This window comes from Pseudochaenichthys georgianus, chromosome 6 (assembly GCF_902827115.2).
Source record: "Pseudochaenichthys georgianus chromosome 6, fPseGeo1.2, whole genome shotgun sequence".
NCBI classification, from domain to species: domain Eukaryota; kingdom Metazoa; phylum Chordata; class Actinopteri; order Perciformes; family Channichthyidae; genus Pseudochaenichthys; species Pseudochaenichthys georgianus.
Window position 1 is genome coordinate 38,212,004 of NC_047508.1, and position 19,429 is coordinate 38,231,432.

Here is a 19,429-nt window from a genome sequence, read left to right on the forward strand (position 1 = left end):
GCAAGGCGAACGGATTAACAGAGGAATTATTGACTAGCTTTACTTTGAGGGGGAAACCATGGAGCCGTCTATTTGTCTCTGGCTCTGTTTTATCAAGTGCAAAAGTCCAGCAATTACTTTTCTTCCAACCTTAGGGAGATGAGGAAAGTAGGCTTCTGTAATCCTTGGTATTGTGCAATGGAAGCGGTGTCTCGTTATATTCACACCAGCTTACATTAGAATTCACCGCTCATTTTTATGGAGGCCAGAGGGATCAATCAAGCCTCAGCACGGAAGATCTCGGTCAGTATCGGCGTTATTTAGCCGTCATGTGCTACATGTAATTAACCGGCAGTGTGCAAGTTCCTGAGAGTCGAACAGCGTTTAGCATCTGGTCATGTCAGGAGTGCTACTAATGGTGTTCAAGTTCAACTTGTCCATTACTTTATTGTACTATTCCTTCTCTATTTCAAATGTAACCTCTTTGTTTTCACTAGTTATCTAAAGGTAACTCTATTCCCTTACAGAAGGTTATTGTTGTATTTCTAAAAATTGGATTAAAATGTTGCTTAAAAACAAAAACACAAGTGTATTTTGTTTGTTGTAAAAGGATCCGATTGTATTTCTTCTTTGTACGCTGTATTGTATAGGCTAATACTTTAAGTGTGGATCTTTTCACATAATTTTCTTTATGGTTTTCACCTTCTTTGGTTAATTTGGTCCTTTTTTTATTCAGTTGGTGAACCTATGTTCATACAATTGTGTATGTGAGTTTATCTGTTTGTATTCAAATAAAATGGAGCATTTTCTGTGTTAACTTTTGTATGTGCTCATGTGTTTCATTGTTGGTATATAGGCTACTGTGTTTTCTACAAATAAAGTCTGAGCAAAGGACACATTTCTACTAAATATCCTGTTTTCTTATTTTCTAAGGTTACATTGTTGTGTTGTCTTACGTCATATACTTAAAGGGGCCCTAGTAGTCTGATTTCCAGGTTCATATATGTATGTTGTGCTTCCACTGTGACATGTTTACATGCTTTAATGTTCAAAATCTCTTTTTTTTTCTCACTCTGTCGTAACTGTTCACATACAATGGAGCCTCCCACCTGTGAGTTTGTGTGCCGTCACCAACAGCACCTCCATCTACTGTCACTTGCGACAACATTGCTCATGGCAAGGAACATCGAGGTGGCCACAAGGGAGCAGAGCGACAGTGTGGAATGGCACCACAAAAGTTGTGGATGCTAACTAACTTATCTTGAATTGATCTGTTCATCTGTTACATAAACTAGCATCACTTAAATATTCAGAGACTAATTGAAATGTTTACATATGTATTTTTTTCCCCTGATATAACATCAACCTATGTTTTGTAAAAGTTTATTAAATGAATCTGTAAAATGTTATCATATTGTGGATTTATTATATTATGTATTGTCCTATGTTATTTGTTTTGAGGTTATAATTAATTAGTACCTAAACATATGGTATAACTGCTTTTTGCAATGACCGCAATGAAATACACAATTGGTTTGGGAGTAAGAAATCTTCTGACATCCCTCAGATGTAGGCCCACTGACAGGTGCATGAGGAACAGCAGCAGCTCATCTATTGGTGGAAGTTTCTGTGAAAACAAATAAGTGTTAGGCATACTGTAGATACTGTTATAGGGGAGACCGGGTACAGTTGTAACACATTTTCCTGGGGTTTGTTGTTCTCTCTGCGTGTGTGCGTGTGTTGTGTGAGTGATGTGATGCACTTGTTAAACGGTGGTATAGTGCGCAGCGTGCATAATTATTAATATACATCCATGCTTGTATGCTGCATTCCGTTGTTGTTGGTTGAGAGGAATCCGAGCTGCTGGCAGAGGATGTCTTGGCGTTGGTGATCCGCACCATCTTGGTGTTGGCTGCTGGCTCCACCAATTTCCAAAAGGCAAGGAAATGCTTGTAGGCCTATGTGGCAAATCTAAGAATGTAATATTGTTCATGTTAGACATCGTTTTGTTTCTTAAATTAGCTTCCCCAAATGAAAGGTGTTTTTCAAACTTTCTTACCCACTGGAAGGCCAATCGCTTTTCTTTACCCCAAAATCCGCTCATTCTTGCTCTCGGTGTGTCATGACAAACTATCAAGCTGTCAAAACTCTGTACTCAAACCGGAAGTACTCAGCCGCACACCCAGCCGCCGGAAGTTGATAGACGTCATCTTGTGCACAGAGCCTATTGTAGGGCTAAAAGGACAGCATGATGAGGATGAGGCCATGGCTGTTTGTGTTACGGTGTGTGCAGGAAGCAGGACCCAAATGCAGATTAAAGTGTCAAAAATATCTCCTTTATTTCAAGGCTATACTAGAAACAAAGACAGAACAGAACACTCACCGAAGACCAGGTCATAACACAAGACGAACCGACAAAGACAGACAGAAAAACCAGAACTTAAATACACACAAGACTAATCACACAAACAAGACACAGGTGAGGAGGGAGGAGAAAACACACGGACACCAGGTGAACACAATCGGGTCATAAGACACACCAGGGAAACTAACGACAGGGAACCACAGACGGATCGAAAGACAAGACACAACGCAGACAGAAAACCAAAGACAGATCTAGACAAGACACAACGCAGACAGAAAACCAAAGACAGATCTAGACAAGACAAGACACAACACAGACAGATCGTGACAGTTTGAGGCACTCGACACTAATGTAATCAATGGGCTTATTGAAATCTAACTTCCATAAAGAGCTAACGTTGGTCTGCCTTTGCCAGTAATTTTCATGAAGAAGGCTGTGGCCTCAAAAACACTGCAGAGAGCCATCTGGAGCTGCAGCCCAATGGCAGCAGCATGAATATGTAATTAGCAATAAGAGCTGCTACTGTACCTGCGCCAATCAACATCACATAAGGAGCCCACCATGTGGAGGCAGCTGAAAGTGGCTTCCTCCCAATCCGGCCATCTTTGCTGCTTCTCCTCTTCATGAGTGTCATATATTTATTTCTTATTTTCTACTAGAATCCAACATTATTCTTAAAGGACAATAACTTCAAAGGAGTAAGAGGGTCTCAAGCACACTGATTGATTTCTAGACCGTCATTGAAGACACTAAGAAGTCTACATATTGTGACAGAGGCTCCATAAGACCACTGATGCTTGCCATAATCAGGGAGGGTTGTAAAGTGGATTTATTTACTTTGGCAGACTATGAAGGCATATTAGGCATCATGTGACGGTCTATTTGGACACTGATGAAGATACACTATTGTCCTCACATTAGTCTGTTTATACAATTTGAGGCTGCAAATCAGTTTGGCTCCATTTCTCTTTCTTTGGAAGTTTCTCTTTTTCTTTCTGTTGACAGAAATGTTTGCACACAGCCAATTAAGTTATTTATAGTTGTCCTTATTTAATGGATACTTATCTATCATTTGTTGATGGAGGTCCTATGAGATACTTTCTTGTATGGAGTAGGTTTTTTCATTTCATGAATACATCGTCTTTTGCAAAATACACTTCCGTGTTTCAAGGAAACAACTTTTATGTTACAAGTTAGTGTTTAGGCATCAAATCTACTTAAATTATGCAGCTAGGGTTAGGGTTAGTTAAGATAAATATATTATACAATGTTATTTCAAATTGTGCATTTATGACTTATCGAACTGATGAGGCCTTAAAGAGTTTATGAATATTATGTAGACCTACAGTAGTTAGTATACCTATCAGTAATACAAAATATTAGCTAAACGTTTGACTACAACAGTCTAATTCTTCATTTGTTTTACTTACTACTCTCTTCTTAGTAGAGCTGTGCAACACATTACTTCCAACGCCGCTGTGTGGACGGGCCGTAAGTCAAGTTTATTTTATGTTATTACATTTGGCTCACTTTTGCTTTAAGATTAAACCCATTGGCACTTAGCTGAGAGTGCTAAGTGAGTAATAAAGTGTTTTAAAAGATGGACGTGGGAAACATATGGATCTTTGCGGAGCAGTTGAGCTTCTGCAAAGCTATTGGCCTACAGTATGTGATGTATACAGTCGTCCGTGTGTTACTGTGTGCACTGGTGTCTGTGTGTGGGCGCGAGTCTTAGCTACAACCTTTACAGTCTAATGTACTTACTGAAAGATTTTCACTTAAATAAAAAGACTACATTCATTTCATTTCTTTATGTTGTTGTTCCCTATAAAGCTCAGAACTCAAATAAGAAAGCTTGCCTGATATTTCTAAAGCAATATATAATATTGCTTTTAAAATGCGTATTATTTTGAAAATATCACCTGTTTTATGGCACTTTTACAACTTAATAATTACCATTGTACATCCTTGTTGACCAATCAAAGCATTTCATTCTGAGGTACCAGAACACTGCTGAATGTTCTAAAAAAATGATTATAATAAAAAAGGAAATAAACTATTAGTGGCAAAATGTGGCGCTGCTGAGCATCGACAAATGAAGCAGTGCACAGCTTTACTGCAGTGTTTTGTTTTGCCAGTGTGTGAGGCCTTATTATTGCAACAGAAGCCAGGAATCCTTAATCCACATGGGTCTCAGTGGGAAGGAAAAGCTTCTTGAACAATCCCCATTCTTGGAGCCTGTGGTGAAATCCAGCGATCAGTCAACCCTGAGCCCCTGAGCCTCCTGAGGGCTTGGGACTGAGGCCAGTGTTTTACAATGGCCCTGGTGCAGTGAGGAGAAAGGGAGGAAGAGCAGGAAAGAAGGAGTGAGATGAAGAGACAGAGATGTAGCGATATAGAGAGAGACAGCCAAGGTTTGCTGGGAGAAAAAATAACAAAACACCATAACTCACATACATAAAATAAATTGGCTCAACATTGGTGTATTCATAGAGCTGAGTTACAAGGCTGGTGGGAAAAAGGAGTGGGTGCTGATTTCACACGACGCCTACTCACACATAAACACGTTTCAACATACACTCACCCGGTTACATTTAATTAAATGTATAGAGCAATGGTTGCTTTAAGAAGCTTGATTTGGAGAAAGTCATTTGTTAAAAGAATGGAAGTAATAATGTTGGTTTAATAGACTCAAAGCACAATCATCTGTACTTCTTTTCTGTTACGATTGGGTGAAGCAGGTAGGACTCAAATGCAGAATTTAACGAAAAGCGAGCTTTATTAAATAATAAAGCTGTGGCAAAAAAAAGGCAGTATCCAAAACAAACGAGCAGCACAAGGAACACAGACCGTGGAATAACATGGAGGGGAAACAATGAACCGACATGGAACACAGGGGAAGACTAGACTAAATACACAGAAGGGTAATCACAGGTCAAGACACAGCTGGGCAGGGGAGGAGAAACACAAGGGCAACAGGTGAACACAATGAGACAATCAGACACACCAGGGAAACTAACGACGAAACACCGAATGAACAGACTTACAAACCCCATAACCAGCAGACAACACTAAAACCGTGACATAAACCTGGGAGTGTGACATCTTCAGTAAAATGCATTCTTTAAAATTGATCTGCTAACTTGTGAAGTTAGCAGATCAATTTTAAAATAATGCCATCATAAGCTGCCCAAAAGGTGAAACTACTGCTGGGGAAATCAATGTGAAGGAAGACGATTAACGTGCGAGAAATAAAATGTGAGATGTGACCAAAAGTAATTTTTATTTTATAGTTCTGAGATTAACAGTGCTCTCTGTTCTTTGTGTGTGTCCGGCACTCTGTATGTACAGTACAGTGTACATAACAAACAAATTGTTTCACCTTTCAGCGCTCAGGGCTTTCGTACAATGAAATATCAATTGTTTCAGTATTTACTAAAAACGGATGTAAGTATTTAATAAAGCATTTACATTTATGACACATTTTCATCCTTATAAATTAATTGTAAACATTGCATTTGTCAGGGCCATTTTTTAAGAAGGGATATTCTGGGTCAGCTCACCTCTCAACAGATGTTCAACATAACCTGTTGAATGAAATTAAACGTTTTTAGATGCACTTCAAGTGCAGTGCGTAAATTGGGCCAGAGGCTGCCCGAGGCGGGTGCTTCAGTTCATCACGACAGCACACTCTTTCAAAATGTTCCATGCTGCTGGGTTCAAGTGAGGAGAGGCCATGTTTTGGGCCTCTTAGATCTTGCACATCAATATCCTACGAGAGTGAAAGAGACAAAAAAAGAAGGATATTGTTATGTCCAGTCAACATTTCTAAGTGTTTCTGTGGCACGCTGACCATTTGTATGAACAAAACCGCCTTTCAAACTTCACCGTCAATATCATTCAAGTCATCAGGGTCCGATAGAAGCCCGCAGGAGACCATCTGGTTCATTCTGAACCAGTGATTTAGAGACCATTCATGCTGCACATTGCATAATCTTTCGGAGTCACTTACCGGAGCCTCTTCTTACACTCTGGAAGGATATTGTTGAAACGCTGAGGGACTGCCACGTAGCTTCACACAGCTCATAAAGTAAGAAAGGCAGCTTTTGAAAAACGGGAAAGCTTTTGAAAAACGGGAAAGCTTTAGAAGCGCGATTGCTTTGTGTTAATACAATCCACTGCTGAAATGAAACGTCACTGGAATTATCAGCTGTGATTATAGTTGTACTAATAAAAGAACAGGATTTTAAGGATCTGCTTGCTGCCCTTTGCAAATAACGAGAATTCTTTTGTTGGTGTCTACAGTATATACGCCGGGATCCGGAGTCATGGATGATCCTGTTGCTGCGGTCCTGTGTCCTGGATCGCGAGCCCTGGATCTTGAGTCGTGGCTGTGGTCCTGGATCATAAGTCCTGGATGGACATCCTCGTGGATTCACATCTTAAACTGCACTGTAACTTTTATCCATGTAGTTTTTCTTTTAATGTGTATTTTATTATCTTTTCTTTTTAATGACTGATTTTAAATGCCATTTTCTTAAGCACTTTGAATTGCCTTGTGTTGAAAGGTGCTATATAAATAAACTTGCCTTGCCTTGCCTGCCTTCCTATTATACACACATGCATTTCCAAACATTTGGACTACCTATGTTGCAAATGTATTATCTTTTCAATGTACACACGGCATCTATTGCACGTCTGTCTGTCCTGGGAGAGGGATCCCTCCTCTGTTGCTCTCCCTGAGGTTTCTCCCATGTTCCCTTTAAACTGTGGGTTTTCTCCGGAAGTGTTTCCTTGTACGATGTGAGGGTCTAAGGACAGAGGGTGTCGTATTGTCATACTGATATTCTGTACAAACTGTACAGACAAATGTAACATTTGTGATATTGGGCTATAAATAAACATTGATTGATTTATTGATTGAAATCAACATCAGATAAAAATGTTTAATTAAGCACGGATCCACATATTTCCATACACATCAGTCGCACTGCTCATGTGTGACAAGATCATCTGCTCTGATTCATTCAGATGCCCATTGAGTGATGACAACCTTTGACCGCAGTTGACTGAGGACATTACGCTCACATCAATTCATTTTACAAGCATCCTGCACTGTGTTGTTCCCAGGGACCCTGCCTTTGACCCTACATTATTTGCCCATCTCAGTTTGACCATGTGCAACAGCGGAAATGACTGTTTATTCGCCACCGAGTTTATTAACATGGCTGACTCATTCCACGAGTGGTACTCAACACAATCTAAAGTAATTACTCTGTGAACCGGAAGCATGGAATGTTCCATCCATGGGGCAGACTCTGGTTAGTCATCAGACTCTTTCATAGCTAAAAGTTCCAACAACACATGTATTACAATGAGTGTGATTACACTTTCAAGTGAGCGCAGGCAAAGAGGCCTCATGGGTGGTGATCAAAGCTCATTTGATCCTCCACCAGAGGGCAGTGCTAAGTGTTCTCTTGACCTTAGAACTCTGCTAGACTCCGCCGCCGCGGCTGCACATCTGTACCTCACAGCTGTGCTTATTAGGACACAGCACTCTCAGAACAATAGCTACTAAATACTGCAGATGCTAATACTGTCCAGTAGACAAGGGTTGGGAGGGTGATTAGAACGAAATGTATTCTATTACAATTACTAGTTGCCTTTAATAAATGCATAGAAAATACATGACAACATTTGTTTTCTAAAGTTTATAATGTAAGACAACAGAACATTAGAAAAGAAGAAAAGAAGATATTTAGAATCACACGTGTGTTTTACAAATGCTGTTTTTGTTTAATACAGGATTTCAGAGCAAACACAGCATTTTTGTTTAACAAATTAGCTGTCCATCTACTGCTTTTAAAACAAAATAGTCAACATAAAGAAGAATGAAAGTAGCCCGATTGAAAACAAAAAAGAAAATTCAGGCAGTAAATATAATGTAGTTATTGCATTAGCCAGTCTTTGAACGACTCCTCAAAGCACTTCAGCATTTACCCAATCTCACACCATCACAGGCAGGGACTCCATGCAAGGTGCCACCTGCTCAAGGAAGCTAACATTCACACACATTCCCGAGACAATTGGTGTTACATTGACAAAAAGAAGACTTCTGAATCAAAGACAACCTCACAGTCACCCACAAAGTACCTATGATACCTACATTAAATCGATCTTCAAATGTATGCTAACACTGTTATCCTGCTTGTAATCCCCATTTGTTTGTAACGTAACAGTAATCTTATTATGTCTTTTTTTATGGAATTGCAAGGGAATGCAGTTACCTTCTTTTTTGTATCAAGCCATTCAATAGATTGAGGGTATTTTCTGTATCCCTGCAACACGTCTGTTTTGTGCAGCTTTAATTTCCAGACAGTGCGGGATGAAACTTTTATTTCCTTTGACTCTACAAGGTATAAATCTACAAAGCTAGGAGGTGCTTTGGATGTTTGCCAACACCCAGGGCCGTCCCTTGCCAAGATGAGGTCCCCTCCGTAAGATGAGGCCCCCTCCGCAAGATGAGGCCCCCTCCGCAAGATGAGGCCCCCTCCGTAAGATGAGGCCCCCTCCGCAAGATGAGGCCCCCTCCACAAGATGAGGCCCCCTCCGTAAGATGAGGCCCCCTCCGCAAGATGAGGCCCCCTCCGCAAGGTGAGGCCCCCTCCGTAAGGTGAGGCCCCCTCCGTAAGGTGAGGCCCCATCTGCAAGATGAGGCCCCCTCCGCAAGATGAGGCACCCTCCGCAAGATGAGGCCCCCTCCGCAAGATGAGGCCCCGTCCGCAAGATGAGGCCCCCTCCGCAAGATGAGGCACCCTCCGTAAGATGAGGCCCCCTCCGCAAGATGAGGCCCCCTCCGCAAGATGAGGCCCCCTCCGCAAGATGAGCCCCCCTCCGCAAGATGAGGCCCACTCCGCAAGATGAGGCCCACTCCGCAAGATGAGGCCCCCTCCGCAAGATGAGGCCCACTCCGCAAGGTGAGGCCCCCTCCGCAAGGTGAGGCCCCCTCCGTAAGGCGAGGCCCCACGCAGTCTGCATGATCGGCCATGATGGGGCGGTGGTGGCGAAGTCCATAGGGACTTGGCTTGGCAATTGGAAGGTCACCAGTTCAAGTCCCGGCAAGACCAAGTGCTACCGAGGTGTCCCTGAGCAAGGCACCGTTCCCTACACTGCTCCCCGGGTGCTGTTCAAAATGGCTGCCCACTGCTCCTAACACTAGGATGGGTCAAATGCAGAGAAACAATTTCCCCACGGGGATTAATAAAGTATATCAAAAATCTGTAGGAAGGCACGGCCCTGCCAACAATACAAGAGCAGAATCGTTGAGAGGCTTGAAACTGAGCTGTTTTAATAATCAAACACAAAAGACAGTCAAATACTTTTTTTCATTCCCCAGAAGGTTTATTTAAAATGTTTGAAATATGAAGGATTCTGGGTCTCCGCATGGCATCCTCAATCAAGGTTTTCAGATTAGGAGTTAATTAAGTCGTTTTAGTCTCCTATGATCACAGTGAAGCTCATTTCTGCTTTTGACAAGAGAGCCTGGACAAGCTGAAGAAATGACAAGGATTAGTAATAGAGGTGTGAGAATATTATTAGAACAGTATCAAAGAGCCAAATGAAAACACATCCCCTTGACCTGCAGCCTCTTCTATTAACACATGCTTTTCTTATACTTTGATAGTTGGGTTATTTGTAGTATTTGAATAAAACACCATCTGTCAATAGTTTATTTTTGAGTATCATATCTCGAATCAAAGTATTTTATCTGCTCGTGATGTGACCGAGGCTTCGCTCAGACCTCGACTGTCTCTCCGCCCACATCTTGGCATTGAAACTACCGCATCGCCTCACACTGATGTATAAAAACATTTCCAATTCAGGAGCGAATAAAATGCATGACATATGTTTCACAAGGTTGAAAAGATAACGGTGAGGATATATTGGAGGACGAACATGTCCACTTGCATCTGAAAATATGTCTTGCTGAGAGCAGTGAAGTGTTAATCATCTGAGTTCATGATCATAGATTCCACCAGACGGAAGAGAAATATATATTTTAAAACATCTGTAGAACTGCCAGTTCATATTAAGGTTTCATATTGATTTTTGTTACCAGTGTGAAGGGCGGTGTATCTTGTATGGACACAAAAGTATGATAAAAACCTTGCAATACAAAAACAATAGGAGACAGATGATTAAATTATTTCCAGTATCTTACAACCAGTGTAGTTTGAAAGGTGTCTTGGACAGTCCTTTCTTGTTTGTGCTTCTCCAGGAATATTCTGCAGAACATTGCTTATTGATTTCAGGAGCAAAATCAAAGGATTCTTTGTCTTTGACTTCAAACTAAAGCAGCCTCACATGCCCCTTTCTCACCAACGCGGTTCCAGGGCCAGTTCGGAGCTGGAGTTTGAAAAGCACCGGTTTTTCCTGTTCACACCGCAGCGGAGCCGCCTCTAAGCTCCGGAATCCGGATCGTTTTCAAGCACCAAAAAGTTGTCGGACTAGAAAGCAAGCACCGCATATGTCACGCTTATGTCGGAGGCGGGGGCAGGGGCGGGATCAACCTCTTAACAACAACAAAAAGCCCGCGTTTTATCCAGTTTGGAGACAACGATGGAAAACCTCAAACTAACAAGCAGCAGTTGTCCACTGAAGAGACCAGCTACCTACTGGGAATCTGGTCTTCCGAAGAGGTACAGAGGAAGCTGGAGGGGAGCACGCGGTCCAAAGCACTTTTGAATGTAGCATTTAACGACTGTAAAGTTGATAGTAAAGTCGTCCCATTTCTTCCATTTCGCTTCGACAGAGCAAAACCAAAACCTAACTGTTGTTTTCTGAATGTTTCAATCATCCCCTGACTCCCCTCCAAAGAAAATGAGTGGCTTCATATGCTCTGTGTACTGCGTGCTGCATGTTTGCTGCCTTAAATCACTGTGATGTTCAAACACAGCAGGGGGCTCAGTGTTAAAAGAACAACGCCACTCTGGCACCCTCCCATCCTTCCTTCCATTTAGCGAGTTCATATGACAGAAGCCGGCGCGGCGGCATTCCTCTCTTTATCAAGTGAAACGGCGCATGAAATACAGAATTTAGTTTTGTGTACATGCCGACTGGCACACAATTGATTGTTAGAAAGATTTCTGTCCCACTCTGTCACACTGATGATCCGTGGGCTATGATGAAGGGGAAATTCAGATCGGCTGTGATGTTCTGCCTCACAGCTCTGGGCGTGTCAAGAACTGAAATTGGAAAAGTTTTTGTACCGAAGACAGCATATGTTAGAATTTAACCTTGAAATTATCACATATTTGGTATAAATTCTAATTGTGGCATAGAATAGATAGCTGGTAAGCCATTGTTTCACTGAAAAAGGAAAAATAAAATGCTTTCTGTCGTCTGTCAGATGTTGTATGTGCTATCTTTGACATTGCTGCCTGTGTTTTCATTATAGAGGAAAGATTGTGCTAATTTTCATCTTCATATTTGTGTTTTGTGCCGACATGTCTCCATGCTTTATTGTTCTGATACTGCCTGTGCTGCAGCACCTCTTTTCACCCTCTGTCTGAAACCAGAGCCCAGTCTGCTCTGATTGGTCTGCTGGCCGGCTCTGTTGTGATTGGTCACCTGCTTTGAGATCACGTACAATGTGTTAGAGCGCTAACCAGTAGAGGCTTGAGTGTTGCATAGTCAGGTCAATATGTTAGGAAGTAAACAAAAGAGTCCAATGGAGGAGTTTCGTTGTTGTTGTTGTTGTATTGTTTTTCTGTGTTTAATTTTCTCCTCAAACATCATTTAATACCGGGATCCCCATGTATTTGCAGACAATTCGCCCCGGGGCATTAGAGAGAGAGATTAAAAGTCACACAGCTGACAGGGAAAAGATAGTGTCTGTGAAAACCCCATGTTAATAGATATTTAAAACCCTGAAATGATGCAGCCAAAAAACACAGATTAGGCTAAAACCATTCATTATCAACTGAGCTCAGGAGTTATTTGATTTGCAAACTTAATATGTTACTGTCCTTGAGAAAACATATCTAAATATGTGATTATGGAACTGAATGTGACACAGTTATTGTCATAGGAATTAGCATTAGTAATACATATTGGAGACACAGAATTGCATCTGTAGACACCTGGAATTAGTCAACTACCTTTCCACTTTCATGCATTAGCTGAGGTGAGAAAAGGAAAATTAAGTTGACATCAAAGATGAACCGTCAAAAAAGGACTGTAATAGGCTTATGGCAGAAAGAAAGTTACTCCAACAACTAGCATCTGCTGATTTAGCTGAAAATTAAATGTACCATGCTTTTATGTTATCAGCAAATGTTGGCTGTTGGTCGTTGGGAGTGGTCTGAAAGTTGAACAAGAGTCCTGTGAGGAAACTGACTTTATCAGGTACTCTCAGACAGCACAGAAAATAACTTTTGGTACTTTACATGCAGTCTGGATGTTTCATTTATTAAAATGTGATAATAATTAATCCCAATAATTCTTGGGGCTTCATTTTGTGGAGTTCAATCAACACATTTCTGACTGTTAATCACCCTGTAACACCCCTACCTGTCAGTGCGAGGCAGACTTGGGTTCTCACAGCTTAAAATAGATTTCATTGAATTGATATTCCACTCAAATGTATCCATGTAAGCCTGGTATCGTCCACAGTATAGGCTATTTGGCAGTGAGCCCTCATGCAGAATATACAGACACTACAATGCTAATCTTATTTTAATATGTTGGTGACACCTTCTTCTCTGGACTCAAGGACTCGCTCCTGGACTAAAACACTTGACATTCATTAAATCTCTGCCATGGTCACAGAGTAGAACGTTAGTCTAGAATAAATTGAGATGCAGAATTTGATTGAGATTTACTGGTGCACATTTTGTAACTTACAATTGTTTTCATAGTTAATCCGCAGATATTTTTCTTGATCAATCAATTACTCATTGTAGTGAATGAAATATATAAAAAACATTTTAAAATGTCCATCTCAACGTAGAAGAGTCGACGGCAAAGTCTACAAAAGTAAAGTTTTGTATAAATTATAATGATATTAAATATATATGATATTAAGTGTACACGGGGCGTGATTGGGAGGAACGGCCCCCCTGATCTGAACCGGAGTGGTGGTTTGTTACTGGACTTCTGTGCTAGTCATGGATTGGCCATAACACACACCATGTTCGAACATAAGGATGCTCATAAGTGTACGTGGTACCAGAGCACCCTAGGCAGAAGGTCCATGATCGATTTCGTTATCGTATCATCGGACCTGAGGCCGTATGTTTTGGACACTCGGGTAAAGAGAGGGGCGGAGTTGTCAACTGATCACCATCTGGTGGTGAGTTGGGTCGAGTGGCGGGGGAAGCCTCTGGATAGACCTGGTAAGCCCAAACGTGTAGTTCGGGTGAACTGGGAACGTCTGGAGGAGGCCCAAGTTCAGGAGGCCTTCAACTCACACCTCCGGCGGAGCTTTTCGGGCATTCCTGTGGAGGTTGGGGACATTGAACCAGAGTGGTCGGTGTTCAAAGCCTCTATTGCCGAAGCCGCGGCGGGGAGCTGTGGTCTCAAGGTCCTAGGTGCCTCAAGGGGCGGTAACCCTCGAACCTCCTGGTGGACACCGGTGGTCAGGGAAGCCGTCCGACTGAAGAAGGAGGCCTTCAGGGATTTGTTATCCCGGGGGACTCCCGAGGCAGTTGCAAGGTACCGACAGGCCCGAAGGGCAGCAGCCTCATCCGTGGCCGAGGCAAAGCAGCGGGTGTGGGAGAAGTTCGGAGAAGACATGGAGAAGGACTTTCGGGCGGCACCAAAGTTGTTCTGGAAAACTGTCCGACACCTCAGGAGGGGGAAGCAGGGAACCATCCAAGCTGTGTACAGTAAGGATGGGACGTTGTTGACCTCAACTGATGGAGTGTTGGGGCGTTGGAAGGAACACTTTGAGGAACTCCTGAACCCGACAACTCCGCCCTCTATGTTAGAGGCAGAGCTGGAGTATGACGGGGGATCAACACCAATCTCCCGGGGGGAGGTCACTGAGGTCGTCAAACAACTCCACAGTGGCAAAGCCCCGGGGGTGGATGAGATCCGCCCGGAAATGCTGAAGGCTCTGGGTGTTGAGGGACTGTCATGGTTGACACGTCTCATCAACGTTGCGTGGAAGTCGGAAACAGTACCGAAGGAGTGGCAGACCGGGGTGGTGGTCCCCCTTTTCAAAAAGAGGGATCAGAGGGTGTGTGCCAATTACAGAGGCATCACACTACTCAGCCTCCCCGGGAAAGTTTACTCCAAGGTACTCGAAAGGAGGGTCAGGCCGATTGTCGAACCTCAGATTGAGGAGGAACAATGCGGATTCCGTCCTGGTCGTGGAACGACGGATCAGCTTTTTACTCTCGCAAGGATCCTGGAGGGGGCCTGGGAGTACGCTTATCCGGTCTACATGTGTTTTGTAGACTTGGAGAAGGCGTATGACCGGGTTCCCAGGGAGTTACTGTGGGAGGTGCTGCGGGAGTATGGGGTGAGGGAGTCTCTACTCAGGGCCATCCAATCTCTGTACTCCCAAAGCGAGAGCTGTGTCCGGGTCCTCGGCAGTAAGTCGGACCCATTTCCGGTGAGGGTTGGCCTCCGCCAGGGCTGCGCTTTGTCACCAATCCTGTTTGTAATATACATGGATCGGATTTCGAGGCGTAGTCGTGGGGGGGGGGGGTCTGCAGTTCGGTGGACTAAGGATTGCACCACTGCTTTTTGCAGATGATGTGGTTCTGATGGCTTCATCGGTCTGCGACCTTCAGCACTCACTGGATCGGTTCGCAACCGAGTGTGAAGCCGCTGGGATGAGGATCAGCACCTCCAAATCTGAGGCCATGGTTCTCAGCAGGAAACCGATGGACTGTCCACTCCAAGTAGGGAATGAGTCCTTACCCCAAGTGAAGGAGTTCAAGTATCTCGGGGTCTTGTTCTCGAGTGAGGGATCAATGGAGCGTGAGATGGGCCGGAGAATCGGAGCAGCGGGAGCGGTATTGCAGTCGCTTTACCGCACCGTTGTGACGAAAAGGGAGCTGAGCCGGAAGGCAAAGCTCTCTGTCTACCGGGCCATTTTCGTTCCTACCCTCACCTATGGTCATGAAGGATGGGTCATGACCGAAAGAACGAGATCGCGGATACAAGCGGCCGAGATGAGTTTCCTCCGCCGGGTGGCTGGTGTCTCCCTTCGAGATAAGGTGAGAAGTTCGGTCATCAGGGAGGGACTCGGAGTTGAGCCGCTCCTCCTTCGCGTCGAAAGAAGCCAGTTGAGGTGGTTCGGGCACCTAGTTAGGATGCCACCTGGGCGCCTCCCTAGGGAGGTGTTCCAGGCACGTCCAGCTGGGAAGAGACCAAGGGGTAGACCTAGGACCAGGTGGAGGGATTATATCTCTTCGCTGGCCTGGGAGCGCCTTGGGATCCCCCAGTCAGAGCTGGTTGATGTCGCCAGGGAAAAGAAAGTTTGGGGCTCTCTGCTGGAACTGCTACCCCCGCGACCCGACCACGGATAAGCGGGAGAAGATGGATGGATGGATGGATTAAGTGTACACAAAGCAGAAATTATTTTGTGTTGGTAATTTCCCTTGATAGATGACCCAAAGGGTTAATCATATATCAAAACAGATAGTGATTAATGATCTGTGATCCAATATCTCCATGCAAATTGTTATTTTACAGTTTTTCTCGATTGCTAACACACTAAAATTCTACATAAAGCACAATTCTTTTAACTGACACTCAAAGAGCAAAACATCGGCTCAAATCTCCAAAACTCTAAACACGTTTTCAGCTTTTCACACAATTTGCAAATCAACATGGCACTTTGTGCAAACCACTGCACACGTTTCTCCACGTAAGACACAGCAGGTTTAAAACACTGATATTCAAAAGGCTTCACACATCGACCAATGATCAAGAAACACGTTACACCTGGTAGCATAATTGTTGGCGCATCAATCAGGATGTTAGCACTATAAAAATACCACAGGTGAGGACTTTCTTACAGCAACAATGGAAGCCAACATGGAAGCAAGAGGAGGAGGAAGAGCTGGGCTGAGAGTGAGAGGAGGAGGAAGAGCTGGGCTGAGAGTGAGAGGAGGAGGAAGAGCTGGGGTGAGAGTGAGAGGAGGAAGAATGAGAGGTAGAGGTAGAGCTGGAGGGAAAGGACGTGGACAAAGAAGAATACTCTCTAATGAAATTAAATGTTATCAACCATGGTTTGACGATGAGAGGCTGGACAGAGGGTTCAGCCTAATCCAAGCCGATGTACTGTTGCCTCTGTAATCCGGACACTTAGACTTGAAAACAGGTTAGTTACCAGTTCTCAGCTCTGCATAATTCATGATATATCAGTGCTTATATCCGTTGTGTGAAACGTATTTACTTCATTACTGTAATTGAATTGTTAGCATGTTGCATACTATAACTGTACAAAGATCCTGCACAATGTACTGTGGTAACACAGACACTGACCGACCACTATGTCTTTGCTGTTTATCTGAAGGACTGAGAAACAAAGAGGTGGAAGCAATGAGGAAGCAGCAGAAACTGGGTTTTGGCAAACAATGCATCACACTTAGAGAGATCCGAAGCATAGTAACTATGTGCTGAGATGCATGTTGCACAATGTTATCTTTGAATACAATGTGATTTTGTTCAACAACTCATTTGTATTTTCTTCCTTTACTGTATTTCTGTAAACTCAAGCAATCTTTCTCTGCAGAAACCTCTATGTACAGAGCATAGCCCAGAACAGATGAAAGTGCTTTAGAGTATGCTCAGCAGTGTGTAGTTGGGTGGTCAAACCATCTATTATGAATGAAGTGTGTTATATTTGGTGCTAAAGTTTGCATTTGGTAAGTGTTTATGTAGTTCTGAGTGCAGTTCTTCACTTAGCAGGAGAAATGAGGAGTTTTGCACTTTGGGTGTGTGGTTTTGTGAATTGTGTTTAGTGTTCTGAGAAACTGAGCAATTAAAAAAAAAAATGTGTTAGCAATCGAGACAATCTTCTAAATAAGTCTTAACATTTCATTTTCAATGTTTTCAATTTGTAACACTTTGACCAACTAGTTTCATCTAACCATAAACAATTTTAATAAAATTATCTGTGTACAAAAAGTTCTTCAAATGTTGTCCATTTTTTATAATACTTACATAAAAACAATATTTAAAAAATAACAGCGTGGAGGCTTTATGCTCTATTACAATAACGCCGTGGCGAACCGTGTCTATCACAACTGGACCTTCTGTAGACACATGGTAGACACAAGAGGCTTCTCAATACTCAAATTTCCCCTCCTCGACTCCTCGACTCCTCGGTCCTCCGGTAGTGACCCGGAAATGAATTTCAGCGCGCCATTTTGAAGGACGTCTCATTTCTCTAAATGCACACCGAGGACCGAGGATCGAGCATCGAGGAGGCTCTCTGGAGGAGCTATAACCGAGGATACACTGATGGTTCCTCCACGGCTCCTCCGCGGATGCATTTCCGGGAACGGTGGAGGCGTGACGCACGGCCGGACTTATCTCAGCCAATGACAGCTCTGCATGCATCCCCTGGATATTATTTGAGAACCTGCTCTCATCGCAACGCGATGTTTACAGTGAGAACAGCTGTGAGGTCCTGCAGAAAGCAGAGCAGTGTGTAAAATATATATCACTCAGTATAACAGGCCTACTCTCTTTATTTGCTTTAGTTTAGTAGATATCTACAAAGAGTCCATATTTTTCTAAAACCATTTAGTGCTTCACATAATAAAATACACAACGGCTGTAGCCTGATTATGCTTTAGCAGCTGTAGGTGTGTGTGGTACAGTATGTAGGTGTGTGTTGTACAGTGTGTAGGTGTGTGTTGTACAGTGTGTAGGTGTGTGTTGTACAGTGTGTAGGTGCGTGTGTTGTACAGTGTGTAGGTGTGTGTGTTGTACAGTGTGTAGGTGTGTGTTGTACAGTGCGCAGATGCCGCGGACAGACGGGTCTCAGTTGGTTTGATGTCCTTACTTTTAATACTTGCAAATACAACTTTTGGCCCGTAATTTCAATTCCCCATTTCAGCGACCAGAGAGAGAGAGGGGGGGGGGGGGCGTATATCCAGTCTCTGACTGTGTTACGTTATTATGAGAGTGCTCTCATACTTTAAATTGTATATATTTATATAAATATATTTGTGTGTGTGTGTCCGCATCTGTAGCCTGTTATTGTCTCATTATACCGCACTCTCAATGAATTCAAATAAAATATGTGGGGGAACAATGTTCAGCTGATCTAACAGAGATTATAAAATATGACAAAACACTCGACAGCTGATGCAGCTGTTGCCACGTCATAATGAACGGACGTCGCTTTAATATGACCGCTCAGAGGAGAGGAGTTCTCATTTCTTTAAACGTCTGCTGCTTCCCCTCCTCTCTCCTCGGTTCCCCTCCTCGGTCCTCCGCTCGCATCTCCTGTGGGCGGGTCTAAGTCTCGAGGAGGGGAGTCGAGGAGGGGAGTCGAGGAGGGGAAATTTGAGTATTGAGAAGCCTCTACACACACACACACCCCACGCCACCGCCCCTTTATCTGAGTGTTCCAGGGTCTGAATACCTTGAAGGCCCTGACGGTTCGCCACTGCAATAACGTTTGGTCTTACAGCAAAATGGACAACATTTGTAAAGTAACAAACTTGCTATATATATATAAAAACCTTAATTTAGAATGATGACGTTCTCTTTCATCTGTTAGGGCTATTCTTCACAAATCTTTGAACTATACCAGATTACATTTTCGAAGTAACCTTCTGCCTGGAGAATGTCACACTGAACCTCGCCTCTCGGTGTGCTGCTTTCTTTCACAGCTTCTCATCAAAGTGTTTACCTTTGCTATTAAATGACAGAGGCTGCAACCTGCAACCTCCACACAAAAACGTTTCCACTCGTACAATCTTGTCCAGCAACCATGCTTCAGGCACAAATCGCATGGGAAGCGCTGATATTATGCAGGTGTCAGTTGTTTTCCCCAAATAAAATTGGCATGGAAAGTAAAGCAAATGAATAAGAAGTCATGGATTAAAAATA

At 43.2% G+C, this 19,429-nt stretch overlaps 1 long non-coding RNA gene across 1 annotated transcript; it reads right to left on the minus strand.

Moving 5' to 3' along the window:
* Window positions 1–814: 814 nt before the first annotated feature.
* On the minus strand, window positions 815–2,386 carry LOC117447519 (uncharacterized). The gene is made up of 4 exons (XR_004552237.2): window positions 2,363–2,386; window positions 2,039–2,214; window positions 1,789–1,950; window positions 815–1,606 (listed from the first exon to the last, which is right to left on the minus strand). It is a non-coding gene; the product is annotated as an uncharacterized lncRNA (long non-coding RNA).
* Window positions 2,387–19,429: the final 17,043 nt, after the last annotated feature.